This window comes from Ambystoma mexicanum, chromosome 12 (assembly GCF_040938575.1).
Source record: "Ambystoma mexicanum isolate Mex_15411 chromosome 12, UKY_AmexF1_1, whole genome shotgun sequence".
Taxonomy (NCBI): domain Eukaryota; kingdom Metazoa; phylum Chordata; class Amphibia; order Caudata; family Ambystomatidae; genus Ambystoma; species Ambystoma mexicanum.
In genome coordinates, this window is record NC_090936.1 from 1028126403 (window position 1) to 1028151318 (window position 24916).

Here is a 24916-nt window from a genome sequence, read left to right on the forward strand (position 1 = left end):
TTCATTTCTCGGTGGTGTGTGCTTAAAATTAGATTGATAGTTTAACATGGTACTTCGAAGCTGTTTTGTTTCTAAAAGCGGGAGTCCTCCTCTGTGCTTTATACATCAATGGTAAATAAACCGCAGCTGAATATGATATATCGTTGTGTATCTATTTTATTTATTATATCTGGTATATATCGAATATGGCCAGTGATCAATAAATAGTCCACCACAAATATCTGGACTCTCAGGTGTAGGGCCTCCGTTTTGTGAGTTGTCTCACGTATAGATATCAGGCAAATCACAGATAGCTGTGGTATATCGTGTATGTATAACGCATCGGTGTGTAATAAACCAAGGCAAAATCGGGTATTGAATAATGTATAGTGTGAACAGACTCAGGATTCCAGTGAAACTAGTGCTTACCTCGAGCAAGGAGTCTCGCGTCTTGATCCAACGTTGTGTGGGGTTGGCTCTGTTTTATCCCAGTTGCTATAGTAACTCATTAATGAAATTGAAGAAGGCCTCTCCAGTATTGGAATCACAAAGCCATGTTGGAATGGTCAATACATTGCCCTTAGTTAGTGATATATTCTAAGCAACAAACTGCTAGCTAGTACAGATAAAGGCTATAGTAATGCTATAGCACAACACCACTGTAGTTTTACTAATAGTCACTAGTGGAAAAACTGTCATAGGCGAGAGCTTGGTATAATAGTAGCAGAACCACAAAATGTGCTATATAACTATTGCTTGATAATACAAAACTAGTGGTTGAGAGATTAAAATAGAGGGTGGATTAAATGAGATAGATGTATGTCATTTAATTTTGTGCCATTCCACTGCCTCGTTCAAACTTTTTGTGTCGTCTTTTGTGGTATAGAGAAGTTCTTGCTCTCTTTTAAATAACTCTTCTCTCATAGTTTGATTGGTTCCTTTTATAACTTGTAGTACTGGTCAATTAAAGTCTTCCCATTTGTGGTTTTTACTTATGTTATGTTATGTTATGTTATGTTGTGTTATATCATGTTCTGAAAACTTTTACAGCGCACGGCCAGCCAGGGGTAACATGGCACTAGAGAGACAAGACAGACAGCAATAGCCATAGCCTCACTGAGTTTCTAAAAGCCAGATGGTTAGATAGACCTGCACATTCTCTCTACCATTCACTTTTGTCAAATGAAGGAGGCACACAAGCAACCTGGGTATTCACTTTGCGCTCTGGCTCCACCTCTAAGCCAGCCCTGTTAACCCGGACAGTCTGCCACCACACTCTTTGAACCAAGAATATACTCCTCCCTGAAGTTAAACTCTTGCAAATCAACCATCCACTTGGTGATCCTGGGGGATACAGACCCCATGCCCTTAGGGGTCAACATGTACTTGAGGGGTTTGTGATCTGTCCGGATCCTTTGCGGGATCCCCACAAAAATGTCCTGAAGTGTTTAGATGTCCAAGAATCCACTAAAGCTTTCCTCTCAATCACCGCATAACACCTCTATGTGTCTTTCAGAACTCTGGATGCAAATGCAATTGGCCTTAACTTTCCAATCTGCCACGGTTCCAACACCACTCCCAGACCAACAGCGCTCACATCCACGGTAAGCACTGTTCTACTTTTCAGACCAAGTGAGCTTAAAGATGAGGCCATTTCTACATCCTTCTTCAATTGCTCAAAGTCACTCTGACATTGTTCTTGTGAAAACAAAATCAAAATATCGACGCTGAGTACCCCAAAAGGAAATACACTGAACACAGGATACAAAGGAACATACAAAGTACTTTATTTTATACTGAATCCAGTTACAAAAACAGAGCAAAGTCAGATAGCTATCGGCCCTCCAGCGTGGTTCAGTGTGTTCAGTGAGAGACGTTGTACATCAGAATGCATTCACTTTTTATACACTTGGTGGGTACGATGTCCGCGCCTATTCGGGTTAATATTCCACTTAATACATCACCGATCTAGGGTTCGTGCCAAGTCACGAAAAACCACATATAACTGGTTTGCCTTTAATACATGTATCAACAAGCCTATCTAATAACTGTATTCTAAGATTTTCCATGCAAGCCTTCTCAAACATTAATACAATGTAGTTAAACAGATGTTCTACGTTCAGTATTTGAATACATTGTTTCAACATATGCTCGTGGATTAGTTTCATTGCACAAGTAATCCTTCTACACACAGGTCAACGAAGGACAAGGTCTCAGTTCACGACCTCAAAAAGTGGCCTGCAGGCAAGTTACATATTAGCTATGTACAGAGGTCAAGACGGCCATGTTGTATTCTGGAATGACATTGTCCACCATATTAACTCACAGGGTGACTTTTACAAAGCGAATCCTAAAATGGCGGTTTGACCTAAAATGGCCGCTTATATTGATTTAAGGTCAGGACCTTGCAAAACGGATTCTTTCGCAAGCGACTTTCGAGCAGCTTGGCGTAGGCCAATATTCATATATTTATTGCAATAGGAGGCAGAATATGATTTCTCTTTTGACATTCTGACCACACAAATTTGATATTTTTCTTCAACAACGCACCCGTGCACATTTTTTTTCAGAATTTAAAGAGAATAATTTAATGTAGAACTCAGTCATTCCCAGGAATGACCTGAGCTGCTCCTTGTTCACGGGCGATGGGGCCTCCCTCATCACCTTCACCGAACCTTCCCTTGTTTTTGTGCCATCCGCATCCGATGTGTTTCCTAAATCCCTAATACTGGCAACACCCACCTGACACTTAGCCAATTACACAGTTAAACCACTTTCCCACAAGATTTGCAACACATTCAACACTCTCTCATCATGTTCTCTTTCGTTCTTACTCCACACAGGTATGTTGTCTTGGAAGTAACTTACACCATGGACCTTCCCAGACAATGCTTTCATCATCCGCTGGAAAACGGCTGATGTGGACGCCAAACCAAACGGCATCCGACAAAATGTATATGCGCCAAATGGCATGAAAAACAATGTGAGATGGCGAGACTCTTCTAGCCAGTTTATTTGATGGCACAGCAAGGACAAGTTAAATGTGGAAAACCACATAGCTTGCCCTATGGTTGCCAAAAGTTCATTTATATTAGAAAGGGGATGTCGATCCACCCGGATGTTCGTGTTAAGCTCCCTGAGGTCAACACACATTCTAAGACCTCCATCCTGTTTATGTGCTAAAACCATGAGTGACAACCACTTTGAGGACTCAATCTCCTCTTGTATCCCTGCCTGCATCAGTTTAAAAAATGTGACCATCAGACATTCCTTAGCCAATATTGGTACCCTTATCACTTATGGTGCTTGGACACTGCCCCTCTCTTAAGTACAATCTTTTGTGAAAACCCATGCAACATTGCTAGTTTATCTGAAAACAAAGTGGGAAATGCACTCTTCAAGTAATCTGCTGATACACTGCTCACTGCTAGGCTTTGCTCATCCCGACTCAACACCAGAATACCTTTAACAGGGCATATTACTATTTCCAAAGAGGCTTGCTCATCCCATCCCAGAACACTCTCTCCTTTGTGCACTACATACAACTTTGCTTCAGTCTTGTGCCCCTTGGACTCTATTCGAGCCCATTCATATCCCAAAACCTGGATAGGCGCTTGCCCATACGCACTGGGATTGATGTCAAAAGGTTGGAGGGTTGACACCTCCTTTTACATAACTTTTCTTGTACAGTTCAGGTGAAATCATGGTGTACGGTGAACCAGAATCCACCAACATTTCTATTGGTAGATAATTCACAGTCAATATGTCCCACTGTCCTTTCTTGATTGTCCCTTCCACATGTAACAGTACACCTTCACGCGTCCCACTGCTCATACACCCCACCATTCCATTTGGACCCTCTACCACCTCTACTATCCTGGCCACTTGCCTTCCTTGCAGTCCACCACTCCCACTATTCACCTTGGACATTCTGTGTACACCATTGAATTTGCAAGTCGATATAAGTGTATGGAATGTAGTTATGTAACAATTGATCAGTTTGCTTCCTCCCTGTGCTCTGGAAAAGAAGAGGTATTGCTCCAAAACTACATTGGGTCTTTTCCTAAAACACCCCTCCAGTTATTTTAAAGCTGTCTCATATAGGCTCACTGTTGTTCTCCTTCTCTGCTGCCAAAGACACCTACTTACTCACCAGGTAAGTGTCTGGGCACTCTGAGCTCCTCAGTGCCCAAACAATTCAAAAATGCTGCTTCTCTCTCATCATCAGTATATGCAGCTCCTCCTGCTGCTCTAAGGTGCACATTAAATATGTCCACCCAGAGATCCCATAGTACAACCGGCTCACCTGGACACAATACGAATATTGGAGGAGGTCTGGCATTGCTCTGCTCCATGGTGCGCAGCTGTTGCATACTGCTGCTATCTTATGTGGATATTTAAGTAATCCACACTGGTTGTGCTCCACATTACCAACTTTCTTGCATTGGGTATGGCTGGGACTGATTTCTAGTAGCTGGTGGTTTCTTAGTCGATGTTTCAGCACTTGTAACAGAAACGGGCTCTCTGTTTTGCAGTGTTTAGATGGTTGCCATGCCAACAAAACGGCTGTCACACACTGTGACTTTGTAGGGTCCTTTCCTCGCACTTCTCTCTGGTATGCTCTGATATGGATCCCGGTGCTCGCGCTCCGGTCCTGCCCCCCCCACTCCTTCAGTCCACGGTGGGGGCAAAATCAGGATGAAACAAACAGAACTAGTACCTGTACTCAATGGCGCAGTAACAGGGGCTGGCAGGGTTGCCCTGTGCACACTCTCCTAGTCTTGGCTGAATGGCGCAGCGAAGACTGCAGCAGACATCGGAGAAATGCACATGTGTGATTTCGAGGTCGGCCTCATTCTCTTCACTTCTCGTCACCGGTGAAGTAAGGAGGCTTAATTGTGCTTAATTCTGATGTCCACTGTTAACCAATTAAGGCTCCGTAGCAAATGCAATGTGTGAGCAAATTTAGGAAGTCCCATGGCCAGACGGGATGCAGAGTTTTGCAATACTTGCAAACGTTGAATCAAGTAGTAGGTTATGAAAGTAACAAAGTGTTATAATAGTCCCAAGATCCTGAAATTGTAGCAGAAACAACTAGGCTTCTCAGGTTCTCTAGAATATAAAAGCACATTTTCTCAGAATTCTAAGTTTAAGGTGCCCATAACAGCATCTCGCACTAATCTCTGGTAACATTGACAAAAATGAGGTGATCTTCACTCCCAGGTTCTTCACTTAAGAAACCATAGTAGGTAGAGGGCCCAGTGATGCAGGATTAAATTCCCTAGTCCACATACAGGGGAAGCTGGGGATCTCCTGAGGACCATCACTACTGTTTTCTCAGAGTTTATCTTTACCAGTTGGCATTCATCCAGCTGCCTTTATCAGCCAATAAATTACTCAGGTGAGAAGCCGCCAAGTACTGTTCACGATCAATTCTGAGACTAAATTGTGTATCATCTGCCTAGGCATAGAAAAAGCATTCATGAGAATGTATAAGCTTAGCCAGTGAAAGGACATAAGGACATAAATGTTAAAGAGTAAATGTGAAATAGCTGACACGTGTGGTTCCCCACAAGTAAGCGAGGAGGAAGCAGCGAAAAAAGGGGGGATAGAAAGCATTTGTGTCCCATCAGCAAGAAAAGACCTAAACCAGCAAAGAGCCTGCCCCGATGTCGATATCCTCTAGGTGATGACATAAAATAGTGTGATCTATTAAGACGAACGGTGCAGAGAGGTCTAACAATATGAGAGTCAGGTCATTGATGACAAAGACTAAAACTGACTATATTCCCATTGCAGGTCGGAAGCCAGACTGAAAGACATCAAGTATAGTAGATTGTTGTAGAAAGTCTGTCAAATTAGGAGTAACTATTGCTTCCAGTGCCTTCATGAGAAATCTTACCGGCATGATGGGCCGGAAACTGTCTGGCACTGCAGGATTCAGGGTAGGTTTCTTCAGAATGGCAGAAACTATAGCACATTTCCGAGCAGTAGGAATAGGACCAAGGCTCAAAGAATAATTCATTTCTCTAGTAAGAGCTGGTACCAGCTCAATACCAAACTTTTAAAAATCATTTTAAGGAGGATTGAGTCCAATGGTTTAAGATGCTTTAAGTTGCATTACAACTGTAAGGATCTGGTCCTCAGTAGCAGGGTGAAAAGGCATAAATGAGGATTCTGACCCACCAGAGACAGCTACTTGAAGATGGGAGAGAGTAGAACGATCTGGAGAAGAAACAGACATATTCACTCAGATCTTAACTATCTTGTCAGAAAAGAAAATAGACAAAGTCCCACAAAGGTTGTGATGCAGGAATAGTCAATGCTGCAGCCACTGGAGATGTAAATTCCTGAACAACTGTAAAAAGATCTTTTGACTGATTTTTTACAGCAAGAATAAGATCAAAGAAATACACAACCTTGGCTCCTCCCTTGATAGCTTTATGGGACTGCTATTTTTAGAAGTCTTTATCATCTTCTAGGTGTGCACAACCCCAACGAAGTTCTGCCAGCTAAGATCTTGCAAATGGGAAGAGAACCAAGGAGCGGATGCTCTAGGTGGCTTAGCACAATCTTTAACAGCTGCTAGATCATACTCTGCTCCCTCAAAAGCAATCTGTAATGCAGAAGGAGTATCCACATCGGGCGCCAACATGGCACAAGCATAATGCTCAAAAAAAGAGACCAGTAGGGAAGATGGGTCAATATGACTCCAATCACGAAAGGGAAAATGTGTTGGCTTGTTGCCTGGACAGGTTAAAGGTACAGCGTATATGAACCAGGTGAAATGATGGTCAGACCATTGAACTTGAAAGGCAGAGTGAGTAGTAACACTGACTGTCTCTAAGAAAATTAAATCTAAAGTATGGGCATGCACATGTGTGGGGCCAGAAATCAATTTCTCCAGTTGTAAGTAAGCCATTGAGGACAAAAAATTAGCTGCACTTGTATCTGACAAGTCATCCACCCAGAATTTAAAGTCTCCTATTATGAATGACTGAGGGTACTTTAACTCAAGTACTGCAACAAAATCAGCACAAGCAACAGCCCAATTTTTAAACGATGCGTAACTGGGATAACTGTACATTTCCAAAATTGTTTGAAAATTAGTGGAACACCTTCTCCTGGGTGTGCAGCATCGCGATCCACATGCAAAATGTAGTAAAATGCCGGGATGGCAAGTTTTATTTCAAAAACCACAGTCTCTGCTAACCATGCTTCTGACACACAAAAGAGATCAGGAATATGGGCAAAGAGAAGGTCAAATGTGTGTCATACCAGAAAGCGGGTATTGCAAAGCAATCCAAATAACAGGGATTTATCAAGTCCTGAGGGCGCTACATTAGCTAGTGCAGTGCAACTCCATGCAGGAGGATACTTTGTGGCAGCGGGAGCCAGCCCAAAAAGTGCTTCCTGAGAATATGAACGTGCATTAAATGATTTTATGCATGAAGAAACCGCCCAGACCCTGAACACGGACGGGCAATGAAGACTTCCACTTTGGCGAGACTTCAGCGAGCATCGACTGTGCATGACCACTGCGTGCTCGTTGAGGTCTACGGTTAACCCTAAACATGGTGTCACAGAAGTCCAACCGAGGACCGGCTCCAATAGAGGAGGAAAAGAGACTCCAAAATCAGCCATGTGTGAGGGAAAGAAAATAAATGTAGGTCTATGAATCAAGTGCCAGCCTGAGAACCAGTAGTGCAATGTTGTGAGGCCAGGCACCATCACCTGAGAGTCACCCTCCCCTTAGAGTAGTGCAGAGATTTATAAGGAAAATAAATGTTAGAATCAACACAACAAACTAACAAAGGAAATAGAAATGAATCCAGGTAACGGTAATGGATGCAAAGTGAATACATGACTGGCTCATCTCCAGTGGTATAGGCTTTTCAGAGGTGAATGTCTTTTGTGAATTCCCTGTACTTTAATATTATTGTGCAGTAGCACCTGGCGCGTATCAAGTGCTGGATTAGATTACCATAACAACTTATTATGGGCCCAAATAACTGGAGAGACTCAAAGAATATGGCAAAGTATGACTTTATTATCAGTTCAAAAAGTAGGAAAATCTGGAAAACATAACAAGTCACAGCGTACTCACTACCCAATACATTTCCATTACCCAAAGGCTTCATGCCTCAATATACGTCAGCTATGACATCATCCTACATGGCAAATAGTAAAAACCTTGGGTGGAGGGATTTGTTTGGGGAACATATATATCTATAGCTTATTTAAGTGTTAGTAACATCATTAGCAGCCCTTTATATGATAGGCACGCCTAGAACAACCTCTATTAGCACTTCCTCCATTCCTTCCTGGGACATCAATTATTTACTTGCATCCTTTATTTTCTCCAACTGTGCTCAGTCCCCTGGTTCTGGAACATAATGTTGAATTCTTCATTGGTAATATGGACACAACCCCTGCTTCATTTTCAACCCATGTTAATAATTTCACATACTTGACTCATTCCTTTAGGCATTCAGCATTCACCATTTGTACTACGTGTACTGGTGCTGCCATCAGCCATTATGCACTGCATGCTAACGTTATGTCTTCCCATCCTGTACTAGTGGCTACTCATCCATATACCATTCCTGATGTTTCCCACACATTTGCACAACCCAGTTTCTTTTGTTCAACAGTCTTTATCTGTTCTCCAGTCATACCACTGAATGAATATTGGAGCATTCTACTTTTCCAGTCTAATTATGTTTCCATTTTCTTTGTTTTTATGTAACCATCTTCAAATGGAAACATTTTCTTCGACATCCATCGGAGGGTCGCCTATCTCCATGGATAGGTATTTCTCTTGCAATTAATGTTCTGGCTGTGCTTGTGGCATAAGGGATGAGAGAGCACAAATAGCAGCTTTCGTGTGATGTCCCTCCTCCCCACTTCCTTCATGTGCTTGTACCACATGTTATTCTTTAAATGGGCCAAATTATCAAGATATGAGTTTATATCCTCATTATCTTCCCTAGCATCTCTCTTACGATGCATAATTTGTTTGGATATATCAGGGAAAATATCACTCTTGCTTTTGTCAGGAATAGAAATAGAAATAGATGTCTCCCTGCTAACCACTCCATCAATATTAGAAAACATTGTTTGGCAAAATGTTAGAAGTAAGAGAAAGTAAAGAGAGCACCATGTGCAGAATGTAACTACAAAAAGCAGTGCAAGAATGTCCTTCTGTTCAATTGTAGGCAGCCTTCTTACTAGCAATGTGTATCTTATATAATGGAAAATTACCATTCTCTGTAATGCAATCGTTCAGTTTCTGTCCCTTTTATAAACCACAGTGTTATAAAAGAAATTGTAATATGATTGCAGTGACGATCCTGCAAATAATGGGACAGTTTTTAGGATTTCAGAGAAAAGTGACAATATCAATGTATCACCTCATTAAAGTTGGGTATGATCTGAGTATGTACACAAAAACAGTATGCATAAATGCATATAATGTATCAGGCAACATAAAACATAAAGTATCATGTGCAATCTTGATTTTCTTTGTTGTTTAACGCGTGGTCTCTCTGACCTAACTGAGATAGTTCTTCAAATGCTGCAAACATCCATTTACTTATTTCCCTTCAAACTCGGCAATAGCCCATAATTCTAATTGTTTTTTTCCCCTTGTTCTTTGTTTTAGCTCTTGGTAGCTGATCATGTCTGCATATGTGGAACTTCTTCTTTTGCTTCATTGTCAGTGGGTGCAGGAGGCAAGCCGGTCAAGTGGCACAGCGAGTAGAGCGCTCGCTTTGACATCTGTGCAGAGCCTGCTGACACAGGTTTGAATCCCGGCGGGGCCAAACTCAGCCTTTCATCCTTCCGAGGTCGATAAATGAGCACCACACACCGTGGGTAATAATAAGCAGCGCTCAGATACCTGAGGGTTCGTAGCACTATATAAATGCAAAATTATTATTTATTATTATTTATCTCCTATGTAGAGCTTTATGTCATTCAAATGCAGCCAGGATCTGCTTTCTTCTACTTTCACAGCAGTAGGAGCGACCCCCTCTACTAGGTACGGTTCCTCAAAGCGGGACTTGTTCCAAGTGCGTACACAACTTTTTAAAAGCACTTGTTCCCCTGGATACCACTTAGGTGCTTTTAGCAAGTCAATAGGATTAACTGTTTGGATGTCTTCATTAATCTTCTTTGACCAGTTCCTCCGATTTTGGATATGTAGAGAAAAAAAAAGAAACGTTAGCAGTCATATTTGTTAAATAATCATGCATCTCATCCCCTAATGTTTTTGCTACACTACACTATGGATTCGAGTGGAAGGAGCAAGAGGTACTCCTATGCGACAGTCCTGTCACCAACTCATGAGGAGTATGATGGTGATCTGAGCCTGGCTGATTTCTCAAGGTTAACAGAGCAAGGACTAGACAATGTAGCCATCCCTTCTTCAAAGTTATTTTGATGTTGGCTATCCTTTCCAAAAGAAGTCCATTTACCCTCTCACGAACATCATTCGTTGGTGGGTGATACACAATTAGAAACATGTGCTTTAAGCCTAATAGAAGAGTTATATATTTGAATAGTTTGTTTACAAAATGCGGCCCATTATCAGACTGCAGGACTTCTCACACACCCCATCAAGGTACACCTCAAATACAAAAAACTTGGCAGCACATGCTGCATCAGAGTGTGTACATGGACCTGCCTCAATCCATCTAGAAAAGGGACATACTACCACTAAGATGTATCTGTAACTATTGCATACTTGCAACATATCCACATAATGGGAAGCAATGCTGAACACACCCAATAATCTAAGAGTAAGCTGATTTAGATTTCTACTAGTATGTAACCAATGGGGAAGGAGGCATCACCACTACCTAGCCACACAGACCAACAGACAGCACCGCAGACAAACACAAACCTTATAGAATTTAGAAAGTGACCCTCCACAGACAAACACAAACCTTACAGAATTTAGAAAGTGACCCTCCATAGAATGTCAGAATACAAGGCAGATGCAGGGACACATAACACAGTTGTAGAGGTACAATGGTGCAACCCGCTAACCCAACTGCTGAATATCTCAACCCTCGGCATACACCTCTCAAACTCTAAACAATACAGAACCACCTTTATTTCCCAGCAAATCACATGTAATTCACTACAATGCAACAACAAAACAAGCCACACATAGCCTCGTACAACAGCACATGTGTTACGCTTACCTGGTATTCACGGGGGCGCCACGTGATACTGGATGGAGATCTAAGCTCTAACCCAGACCCCTGTCTGCTTGGTTATGTGCCAGCCATTGGGTAGCGAATATAACAGGAGAATAGAGGGTTAAGATACTGGTTCTGTGATGGATGGACTCCCACCTCCCTCTGGTCCAAATCCCCTCCCTTGGGGTTATTGCTCACCTTAGGTTTTTGTGGGTTGAACTCTCCGTCCTGCATTTCTGTGCAGGGGCACGTGGTTGATGTGGGCGTTCCGTGGACCTAGTTGCTTCACTGGCCTGTGTCCCCTTATGTCAGGTCTAGACCGGCTGTGACTCCGACTCTGCTTGCTGTCTTCCTGGTGAGTTATAATGTCTTTTCCGTCTTTAGTCTGTCTCTTTCTTTCCCTCCGTTTTTTCTGCCTTCTAAGTGTCTTGCTCCACTATGCTTTTCCCTAGAAATGTCTCTTTTTGTTTTCGCGGGGATGGCTGTGATCTCAGAGTTGTCGCGCCGATGGCGAAGACCACAGTGAATTATTGATGCAGGGAGTGTTGCACTGTTTATTGGTGTAATTGCTAACCTGTGTTCTCTTCCCATCTTTGTACAGGTTACGGTGATGTTCCGGAGTGATGAACGAACGAAGTGCCGCTTGCCCAGGTAAGTGCTTTGTTAATGCTGACCTTGTTCCTTCTCCTTTGCAGGTTGCAGTGAAACCTGGAGATGGGCGAGGTAAGAGAAGCGCAGGGTGCTGCCAGGACTCGCTGCTTCCCCAGGTAAGAATTGTTATTAATGCTGTCCTTGTTTGTTTACCTTTGCAGGTTGAGGTGAACTACGGAGATGGGCAAGGTAAGCGAAGCACAGGATGGATTCAAGACCAGTTACTTCAAAGGTAAGTGTTCTTGCTCATTAATAATGTTCTTGTTGCTCCAGGTTATTAATGGAATCCAGATCTAGGGCTTCAGGATCAGGCCGGAGTGCAGAATAACGCAAAGTGTGTTTTGCTGTTTGGGTGTGGTTTAAATAGCCCAAGTAAAGTAGTTCCAGGCCAAGTAGTTCCAGGCCCGCCCAGCCACACCCAAAACACTAGACCGCATGGCTTGTTTCTAAAGAACTGAGCTGTGTAATAGGCCTCCATGTTGGATTAAGGTCCAAAACTTGTATTGCTTTATTCCTGATAATGAGCCTCACCCAAAGGCGCCAGGACTGACTCCATGTATGTTTCTGATGGAGTTTGAAGGCCCTTGGGCCAGTGTGAAGGGTTTTAGCACCACTGCTGCCAGGGGGCTGTTATACCTGAGGGTTTTAGGCGCATGGATCGTGACAACATGACAGGCTACTGACCAAGAAATCGCACCCATGCTCAGCGAACAGTGTTAATCAAACTGAAGCTCTCAAGAGCACATCACAACTCTCTCTGAGCCTTCTCCCACTCTACCCTACTAACCAACCCTACCATCTTGTCTTTCAGATCCGCCAGATAATAAATGTTCTTTAACATAACATACCATCATCTGTATGTAGATGCTGAAAAAGAGCATTGGGTCTGGATATTGCTATTCTCACTGTTCGCAAGGTATGCCCTACTGTGAACATCTGGCAAACAATGCAGTTCACAATAAACTGTGCAACATGTTCTAATAGATTTGGTGAAAAACAGTATTTTGAAAACAGGGAAGCAAGATTCGCTCTGGTTGTATGTGCAGGGTTGTGAAGCTGATCCAGCACAACTTTCAATAATACTAGAGGCATAACTGGCTTTCCAGTGCTATCCAGTCTCCCTAGAGCTGCAGTGGGGGATAAATAACACCACTGTCTCTTCCATAAATACTCTTCTTCCTTTGGTGTTTAACTGTACAATGGATAACATATATATTTTGTAGTTATTAGGCGTTTAGTTTATTTCAAAATGTTGCCAACCATTTAATCAAATAAAATTCACAGTCACAAAACATTCAAAACATGAATTCACAATAACAGCACTATGCCCAAGCAATACAAAAAGTCACATATTAGGGAGGGGGAAAGAAAATTAAAAGCACTATAAGGAAAGACACCCCTTGTGTTTTTCTTGAACCCAAGGGGATATGTAATCTGCACCAATCTCTTAAACCGGATCAATCTGGGCATTCCATCTCTTAAATATTTTTAAGGAAGATTGTCTCTAAGACCTTAGCCAGATGCATGTCAAACCCACATCAGCCCCCATATAGGACCACCAACCACACTTCAGCGTCTGTGCCAAATGTTTTTCTTATTTGTTCATAAAAATACACTGTTTTCAGCGATCTTAATTCAGGGCAAAAGAAGTTTCTGTTTGGCCTTTGCACAGTCTACATTTATCATCTCGCAGGGCTCCTCCATACTTACGAAGGGTATCCCTAGTGTGCAGCATGTTCAACCTGAATCGGAGAATCAGATCCCTATGCCTTGCATTCGGAAACCTTCTCAGGTAATGTGGGGTCACATTGGGCAGAGCATATACCTAGCCTACCCAGCCTAATGCCTGCCCACTGTACACTGGTTGCCTTAATGCCCCACCACACCTCACCTGACCTGCCCTATTGCTCGTCTACTGCATTTGCCGGGCATAGAAGCCTAACAAATTTTGCTTATCTAGCATACTAGTATTTTGAATTTGAATTCTGCCTGTCCAGTAGTTTATTACTTATCCATTGCAATAATAGCATTTTGCCTGTCTAGCACACGTTTATTTGGCCATTGCATTTTGCCAAAATTCACCTTGCATTTGAAGTGCACTCATTGCTTTTACAGTTGCAGTATGCCCATTGATTTTACATTTTAAGTTTGCCCATTGCTTTAGCTTACAGTTGAAGTGCGCCCATTGTTTTTACAGTTGAAGTGTGCCCACTTCTTTAGCTTACAGCTGAAGAGCACCCATTGTTTTAGCTTACATCTGAAGTGCACCCATTGCTTTTACAGTTGCAGTGTGCCCATTGCTTTTACGGTTGACATGTGCCCATTGCTTTAGCTTACAGTTGAAGTGTGACCACTGATCCTTATCCCTATCAAACATGCACACCATCACCTACAGCTTGTACACTCTCACCAGCTTATTTATTACTAGTCTCCTTGGTTATTGTGACTGGCTCCCTCCCCGTGGTGCTCTAGCCCCACCCAACCTAACCATAATGTCATTAGATTGCCCTCCTATTTCGGGCCAATCAAACTATTGAACTATATTGAGAATACATGCAAGCATCACTTGCACTATAAATCATAGGAACTCTAGACTCTGATCTAGACTAACCAAACTATATGAACAATAAATAATTATCGATGTAAAGCATACAATTGTTAATTTGAAATACTTTTTAGGTTGGAATTTTGTCAACTTTACATATGCACAGAAAACTGTTTTAACCAGCATTAGCTAAACACCAGTTGGGAGCGCAGATAGTGAGGTGATTTCTAAATGTATTATCCTGTCTTTTTGAAGGGTTTCCTGAGAAATTACCCCTCAGTCCCCACTACTGACGCATAACCACTTCTATACTAATAATTCTAGATACCATTGTTTTTGGGCGTACCTCCAAGCACAGGATTAATTTCTCAGATTTTGGTTCAAACTATACGAACCCCTCACAAGATCTCTCCCCCTTATTTTAACAAGAGAATGAAGAAGAACCTTTTCACCTGTGAGAAAGGCATTAATGCCAATATGGCCAACCACAACCATGCTAGCCACACTACTATCTCTCCATCACGCATGACACCATGAAACAGCATACTGTACACAAACTAACTACCCCAATCCTTGCTTCAGCCACTACCGAGGCTCACCTCAAAAATGCTAGGTCCTTGGTTGCCCATGAAACAGACATCACTGACCTTATACTGGGAGATAACTTGGACTTCCTGGCCATCTCGAAATCATAGCTACATGATGCGGCAGGACCACTGTTATCACTAGCTGTCCCAGACAGCTACACAATATCCAGACAGGACAGAGATAAAACACGAGGTGGAGGAATTGCCATTATATCTAAAACAAGCCTCGCTCTGAGACCTGCTCCCCCGCAAATTATACAATCTTGCAAAGTCCTCACCGTTAAACTCCCTCTAGTCAATTCTCAGTCCGTCACCATCCACCTAATCTTTAGACCTCCTGGCCCATTGGGAACATTTGAGGAAGAGTTCTACAATCTATTATCAAATAACCTGAAAACGACCACTCAACTATTACTACTTGGCGACCTTAATTTAGGATTTAATTACCCACTAGATAAACACGCCTTAAACATAGCCAATATTCTGGCCGAACTTGGACTTTCCCAAAAAATAAACAAACCTACCCACAACAAAGGGCAAACTCTGGATTGGGTGGCTGATTACAATTGTACGGCCAACATCACTTCTATCTCCCCACAACTGTGAATGGACCACTTCCTCGTGTCATTCACACTGTCCACCATCAGACCACTCCCGTTGGTCAAACCAATTGCCCCACATTGTTTAACAAGGAACAAAAAGAATATTACAGTGGATAATGTGATCCCAGCCATTCTGCCAACCCTTAACTCACTGGCAGACTACTTGGATCCAAGTACATTGGTCAACGAGTATAATAAAGTTATGCTTACTACACTTGACAAAATTGCTCCACTCAAACTTAGACCTAGTAAGACCAAACTTCAGTTAAACAAGTGGTTTACCCCCCAATTAAGGGACCTACGATTATTAAAGAGGAACAGCAAAACCACCTGGAGAATACTCCCGTCAGAAGACAACAAGTCCAAACTAACCAAAAAATCAGCCCAATACAAAAAGGAAATATGCCTGGCTAAACACAATTCTTACAACAAACGTATATCTAATGCCAATTCCAGTATGAAGGAATTGTTTGCAGTACTGAAGGAATTAGAGTCACCTATTCCCACACCAAAAACAAAATATGGTGCTCAGAAATCCAACAGGCACTGTCCAATAAAGTAACCACTCTACAGAACAAAAAAGCCAAAAAAAGCTACCCTTAACCTATTACCAGAGCTGAATAACTCATCCCCCTGCTCCATTGAGACACCTCCTGACCAATTGGCTAGATTCTACTTTACTAAAACTACTACATTTGAGATAGAAAAAGTTATGTCACTGAAGCCCTCCAATTGCCAGGGTGACCTTTGCCCAGCACAGATCGTAAAAGATGCTGCAACAGATCTTGCACCTTTTATTTCCAAACATTTCAATGCCTCCTTCTCCTCGGGTATCATTCCCACCAATTTAAAACAATCATGGGTGCTCCCATTGATAAAGAAGCAAACATTAGACCCTTTAATTCCCACTAACTACTGTCACATCACGACGGTACCCTTCTTGTTCAAGATACTGGATTAGATTGCCTACACTCATATTCAAAAATATTTGGAACTCCACAATCTCCTGGGAGCAAGACAATAAGGCTTCTGCCCCCTGCATGGAATGCAAACCGCCCTTATTAATTTGAAATCCCGGATTGATGAGCTAAGAGACAAAGGCAAAACGGCTCTCCTCCTATTACTAGATCCTCATACACATTCAACCTTGTGGACCATAAGGTTCCATGTGGACACCTGGACTTGGTGGCCCACTTTTCCACAGAGGTCATCAAATGGATGGAATCATTCGTGAGTGACAGAACCATGAAGGTCTTCTCCCCATCAGTAGCTGCGGACCCTATTCCCATCAGGTGCAGTGTCCCCCAGGGCTCGTGTGTCTCCTCTACAATATACAATACATTCACCAAGCCCCTGTTTGATGGTTTGGACCTTCTGGGTATCACCTACACTAACTATGCAGATGATGCTCAGATTTTCCTCCCACGTTTCGAGGATTACAAGAAGGATTTGGCGTTGGTGAATAGAGTGTATCTCATCATCCAGGCATGGATGGCTACCCACGGTCTATGCCTGAATGGTGACAAGACCAAGCTCCTTATCTTGGGCACCCACTATAACCTAAAGAAATTAGGCCAGGGGAACTCACCTTTCACTATTGATGGGAACCTCATCAAGGTGGCCAAGGAGATAAAGACCCTCAGCTTTTGCCTTGACTCTACCCTCACCTTCGACAAACATGTGAATTCAATGGCTTCGGGCACCGCTTACATCTGTAAGCTCATTAGGACAGGTAAACCCTTTTTGTCAAATGACAATTGCATGATCTTAGCCAGAGCATTGATACTTTCTAGGCTAGATTATTGCAACACCCTTTACATTGCCACTAATGAATTAATAATTCAGAGGATACCAGTTCTCCAAAATAATACCCTAAGAGCTGCACTGGGTGCGACCAGAAGATCACATATTTCATTGACTAGCTGCCAAAATAACTGGCTCTCGACGCAAAACAAAATTCTCCAAAAAACTGCTTCCCTCACCCATAAATCACTTAACAATGCTGCCCCCAGCTATCTCATTCCACGGGAGAACATCTATCAGACCTTTGAGACTTAGTAACAGGAACGGCCTTACCATTCCCAGATTGAGACTCACTAAGGTAGGTGGCAATAGTTTTCCTGTCAAAGCTGCCAAACTCTGGAACTCTTTGCCACATCCACTCAGGGAAGATCAAACATGCCTGAATTTTAGAGGCAACTACATCAACAGGTTCAAATCTACCGACCTGTAGGCCGGGCTACTCCTCGGTATTATTTGTGCATAGTCAATCAAATATCTTCAACCTAAAGTCTGCTGTATATAGATTTCTTTCTGTGTATACTCTGATCATTTGCCGTACTCTTGCCTATATCCTGTAATATTGTTTAATTTGTACATATGGTGTGTCCTGTATATCGATTAATCTCTGTGTATAATCTGATCATTTGCCATACTCTTGCCTATATCCTGTGATATTGTTTAATTTGTACATATGTTGCATCCTTGCCTATGTTTTGTAAGAAATAATTTAAGCTTTGCATCTGTCGTAATCTGCTGCACCCTGATACCCCTGGGTCCAGTGAGTATTAAAAATGAATAAACAAACAAACAAACATATAGGGCTTCTGATAGCGTATGTACATTGGAGTTGTACCTTTTTGTTTCAGTTACCCTCCAATCATCAGCCCATAGAATATGCATTATGTGCAAAGGATTTTTGCATAAGATGTCTACTGATAAAATTAGGTTTAGAAGCATTTCATTACACCGTTCCAACCACATATTCAAGGGCCAATCATACACCCCTTCCTTTTTTGCCTTGAGTATTCCATATTGAGGTTGGCATTCATGGACATTCAGTTTCCTAAAAAGCAAGAGCATCTTCCAAACCACCTTTACATGCAAAGAAAGGAGGTCTAGTTCATGTCTAATTATTGTCTTTGGGACAGCGTTTGGGAGAGGTAACACCGTTCTCCAAAACCAGCTCTCCAGTCTTCCCCATGTTTCCCATGGAAGAACGAGGCAGGCCTCGGCATCATACGTAAGGCTCGGAGTGACCAGGCTGTAGAAATGTATGATCCGGAGGAGCAAGAACTTACCACACCTTTTCCTGATCAAAATTCCCTGTGCAGTTAGTTGTTTTATTTTGCTCCTTAGACTCTCTTTCCATGGTTTCTCACAGGAACTGGCACTTATCATTGTGCTAAGATATTTTATTGAGGGGACAGGCCAGATCCTGTTTACGTTTAGGATCCAGCTGGAAGCTATTTTTTTCTGACGCCTCAAGCTATCCAAGGTTAATATTTCGGATTTGTAGACATTGATTTTTAGCCCATTTTGGTTTACGTACCACTGCAAAATGTCAAATTTCCTTTGTAGGCCAATTGGAGTTAATTGGAGTTTGGTCCAATATGACCAAATCATTGGCATACAGAAGCCACCCAGCTGTTGAACCATTAATCTTGGCCGAACAAGAGAGAGGGGAATCCAGGATCTCCTGCAGGTCGGATATGTATTTGTTATAATAAATAGGTGCCAGCGGACATCCTTGTTTTAGACCACTAAAGGTCAGGATCCTCCTTGTCAAATAACCCCCTTGATCCAGTCTGATCTGCAGAATGGTCCCTGTATACAAATCCTTGATTGCTGGGAGTATATCTGGCGGGCATCCCCTGGCAGTGATTTTATTCCATAGGCGTTCCCTGATGACACTATCAAAGGTGTGCTCCATATCAATGCACTCCAAATACAGCTTACAGCCACTCCTTATTGTTCTCATTTTCAAGAGACTGATCAAAAGGAGGTTCAAACTGCAACTAACTACCCTGACAAAACACGTTTTTCGGGAATCAAGCACCTTCACCCATTCATTCAGTCGCTTCAACAAGACCGCTGCAAATATCCTGCCTAGCATGTCCAGAAGGGCGAAAGGTCAATAGTTTTTAGGCACCAACCTATTGCTCTTCTTAAAAATCAGGACCACAACTGCCTGCTGCCGGGAGGCCAGGTCTGTACCCCTCTGTACAATCCTTTGAAATAAGGCCATCTAGTTTGTTGTCCCGTCCGGCCCCGGAGCACAGGACCCACTGACTTTCTTTATCTTTATAATTGCTTCCCTGTCAAAATGGATAGCCCGATGGTCTTGCTAAGTGTCCCTGAGTTCTTCCCGCTCGTGACCAGTATGGGCAAATAAATGTTCAAAGTAAGAAACCCAACAGTCCTCTTGTATGGGATTTAGCTGAAATGGACAATTGCTACCTTCCTTACCATTTAGAAGCTGCCACAGGTTTCTGTTATTTTTCATATTCAGATATTCAGATCCTGCAGCATAGATTCAGCATCTCTCTGGTAGAGAATCGACCCTTAAGAAGCTACCCAGTTCTTATATCTCTGTTTATGTTTACAGGTTGATAACACTCTGGTGGCCAAAGGTAAAACCCCCATTTCTCTTAGGTCTTTATAAGGGAGCAGTGTCTGAATGGCAACCACTTTATCAAATGTATGCTTAGGTTTAAAGCAAGGCTTTTCCACTTTATTTTGATGTTTCCTAAAAATAGCATGGACACACTCGTAATTCACTCCTTCTTGGTCACGCCGTGGCCATGCCAACAATTTCTCAGTCAATTGCTGAGACAACCTGAGGCTTTATCCACAACCTGTTTCTTCCTGTCTCCAACTCCACTCCGGCCCATAACAACAGTCCATTTTCTCCTCACAATCTTAGACAGAGCTGCATACTTGCAAATCCAATGCTACCTTGAATCTAACAATATTCTACTGCTGTGTCAATCATGTTTTAGACCGGGTCATGTAACCAAATCTGCCTTACTCTACCTTAAAAATCAACTTGACTCCATCAGGGACAAAGACAAACCAGCCCTCCTATTACTGCTAGATCTATCCACTGTGTTCGATCTAGTGAACCATAGCATTCTCTGGCAGCACCTCACCTCAGCGGCCAACATCTTAAAGAAAGCCATGTCTTGGATAGCCTCCTTGCTTGCCAATAGGACAATAAGGTTGGTCTTGGAAGTAGCATGAGCCCCCCATCCCTAATCTCCTGTGGTGTTCCCCAAGGCTCCTGTGTCTTTCCAACATTTTCTAACATATTTAAAAAGCCCCCTTTTGATCTCCTAGGCTCCGACAGCATGACATCCACTAATTATGCCGATGACACACAAATCCTGCTTCCACTCACTGGCACCTACCTAGAGGACACCCAGTGCCTCAATTCTATCTTCTCAGTTATCCAGGCATGTATGGCGGGCAACAGTCTCTGCTTAAATGATGAAAAGACGGAACTCCTGATGGTCGGGCGTCCATCTGTCCTAAAAATTCTTGACACACAATACGCCAACTTCAAAATTGATAACCTTATAATACCCGTGTCAACTTCAGTAAAAACTCTCACTGTCTACCATGACTCTACGCTCTCCCTCACGCATGAAGCCAAATCCATTGCTACATCAGCAACCTACACAACGAAGCTCATCAACACAGGCAGAACATTCCTTGCCCAGGACAACTGCTTCACCATCGCAAGAGCTATCATAGGAGCCTGATTGCATTATTGCAATGATCTCTACGCTGGCACCTCAGCCCACAACATCCAAAAGCTACAAGTAATCCAAAACAATGCCATCAGAGCAGCTCTCAATATACCGAAACAAGAGCATAACTCAGAGGCAAGACAAAATGCTTATTGGCTTCCTATCGAGGAAAGGATCATTTTCAAAACTCTCTCGATCACTCACTGATGCCTATCTGAATTGGCACCCCCTTACCTTTCTCAGACCTTCACTAAAGTCCAATCCTCCAGACCCACCAGAAGAGCTTACGCCCACAGGCTAGTCGTGCCCACATCCAAGCGTGCTAGAAGTGGTCCCGCCAGCTTCCCTGCCGTAGCTGCTACCCAATGGGATTCTTTCTCACCAGACCTGAGAGGACGACAGTTGTATTGGTCTTTCAGAAAAGCACTCAAAACCTGTTTTTTTCACCTGAAACCAATGACACACAGCCACGGAAAACTCTATATGCGTCCTTCCCTGTTTGCCCCACCGTTTCTCTCCCTTAAGTGAAAGTAACTGGCTGTAACAGCGCCTAGATGCGTTCGGGTTTTGTGCGCTTAACAAATGTATAAATAAATAAATAAATACATTACTGGAGACAAAGAAATAATCCAAGGTAGCACTGGCTTTCTCCTTACACCAGGTCTTTGCCCCCGGAACATCCCCTTCTACATGCCCATTCACCATATGGATATCATTGCTGCCTGTTCCCTGCGACCACTCCTGTGATCTAGTTCTTTTTCACCTTGACCCTACTGTGTGACCCTTAATATCCTTCTGACCCAATATCCAAAAATCAATATTCAAGTCACCACAAATTATCAGCTGGGGTTTAATCAGTAATGAGTAAATTTTGTAAATCCATGAGATTTATTCATGTTGATTAATTATGTCAAAAGGTTTGTCGTGTTTGTATATGTAAAGGATGGATATGCTTTAGCAGTACTAACCCAGGAACATGGTGGGACGAATAGTCCATGGGGATAACACTAGGTCCTGTTGCTTATGCGCTACCTGAATGTCTTAGAGCAGTAGCTACATCAGTTTGTGTATAACACTGAACAAGTGAGCAGAGAAAGAATTGATTTGTTTGACCGAAATGTGTCACTTCCTGATCTAGCACACATTAAGTTGGAATGGCCTGACATCCTATCATTGCCGTCTCTGAAACAGACTAGAACAGGTTTCACATTTTATAAAATTGAATTGTGAAGGGCAGTGTTTATGCAGTATAATGCAGGAACAAATAGCTTTGCCTTGTTTGATGGCATACCTGATACTGCACTTCTTTTTGGTTTCTTGAGATACATCCAATGCGGGAAGATTGGTCTCCTGATACAGACTGGCCTACATCTGAACATCCATGCCCAGTGATGTCTCCAGGCGATCACAGCACTGTGGAATGCTGTGATGCCTCAGAGTGCCCAGCATGATAACAGCTCCTTCTGAGAAGTACACAGTCATGAAGCTGCTGGCTCAAATCTCTGGTTGCAAGGCTGCCTCGTGGAAACTGCCAGATTTTAAGAAATGTATTTCCCTGATGTTTTTCAAAATTGTCATATTTACCACGCTGCACATCTGAAATGAATACCTTTGCCTTTGGCCGATGACAATTGGGTAAAAAGGAGGGAGTAGGAGAGACAGAAATACCTACCCCGGTTCGTTTCAGTGAGAAAGAAAATAAATACTGGCCCTGGTTTTGAGCAACCTGAGGGTCTGTTGCGATGTTAACATAACTGAATTGTTCCATTTCAGAGTGCCATGATACAATCTGTACCAAGGAGAGATAAGGACAAACTTTGGAAGTAGGAAAGTGTTGCAGCAATTTGTGAAGCACCCACAAGAAACCAATGGGCCTCATTACGACCCAGGCGGTAAGTTACCGCCTGGGCCGTGACTTTACCACCATGGCGTAAACTACGTTTACGCCATGGTGGTTGGCGGACTTACCGCCCCATTCGGACCTTGGCGGGGCGGTAAGTCCCCAATCCCCATTTACCCTTCCCCATTCCCATTTTTGCCCCATAGGGCATAATGGGAGGGGGAAGGCGTTAATTACGCCACCGTAAATTACGGTGGCGTAATTAACTCCATGGTCCCTTAGCGCCATGGATTTTAACACCTGCTAAAAGCAGGTGTTAAATTCGCCATGGCGCTAAGGGACCTCGTACTCAGGCGGTAAGGGTCGGCGCTGTTTACGGCGCCGTAAACCCCTTACCGCCTGGGTCGTAATGAGGCCCAATGTGTGTATTCCCTCTATACCAGCGGTATTCAGACTGTGGGGCGTCACCGCCCAGGGGTCCGCGGGTGCATCCCTGGGGGGCCCTGAGAGCTCAGCATGAAATATAACAAAATATATATATATATATAGGCAGGGGTGGCTCACATGGTCAGGCTGAAGCATGAAACTGTCTCAGGCAACAATGAAAAAGTGGCCCGCAGTTTCAAATGGATATTCATTTCTTTAGTCACAGACTGGGCCTCATTACAACTATGGTGGTACGGTAACAACGGTGCTGTTAAGCTACCGGCACCGTTGCTACCGTACAGCCATAGTAATAGTTGTGCTCGCGGGTGCCTGACAGCCCGCCAGGTCTGACCTGGCAGGCCGTGCGGCACCCGCGAGCGCAGCTCGTCGGATGCACTGGCACCGTTATTAACAGTGCCAGTGCATCCAAGCTCCCCATTCCCATTGAGCCCTGTTGGGCTCAATGGGAATGGGGATCTACCGGTACCGGAACCCGCAAAAGGGCAATTATCAGGTCCCCCTAACTCGGAATGCCCCGGTAATTGCCCATTCACGGGTGACAGACCTGGATGCAACTCTGGCAGCATCTGTCCCGGTTTTACCGGCACAGCTACTGCGAGAGTTGTAATGAGGCCCACTGTTTCAATAGTACCTAAGGGGGTGCTTTGTGTTAAAATGTAAGTAAATTGTGATATATTCAGCAACAATGGTCAAAATTACTAACTGCATAGTTAAGTAACTCATCAAACTGGTCCACATTGGCCATAATGGTGGCCCATTTTGACTGGCCCACACTAGCATTTTATATTTTTGGTACAGGAATGCGAGGGGGCGCCCACCCAGTGGCCCCTCAGCCATTATGGAGGATCTATGGAGCCAGCCCAGTGAAACATTGATCACTCCCTCAGCTGCTTTTTCCAGCTGATGGAGTGTTCCTGGGCTGGCTGAACTGTCAAAGGGAAACACTGTTTCCCTTGGACAGTTCAGTTTAGTTCCCCAGCCACACGTGCTCACTGAGCCATGCAAGTGCTGGGGCATTTTGCTTCGTCAGCATTGCATAGCTCATTGGAAATGCTGGCTGGGGCACCTCATCTCTGTATGTCCAATGGCGAGCTCCTGCGCCTCCTCGCACATACGGACAGAGCAGCCTGGAGCAGGGCGTTTCAGCACCCACACGCAGGCCAATGCAGAAGGTACATTTATGTTCATTGTTTTTATTTAGAAATGTGTATGGATGCGTGTATGCTTATGTTATGAGTGAGTGTATGGTGATGGATGCTCGTGTGAATGATAGAGTGATTGCTGTATGAATGTGCAGCGCCTTGCATACACACATAATCATGTTGATTGTGTTAGACCCAGTGGGGCCCAGGGGCCAGGGATGGTATCTTTTTACTGGACATCTATCATAGATGTCCAGTAAAAAATGTCATGCCTGCCCCCTGGGCCCCCCAGCACCAATTGCAAACTGTTTGGCTATTTACCCATTTTTTGTTAAAAGTATGCTCTACAATGCAACATTTTAGGCCATTATTTAACAAATAATTC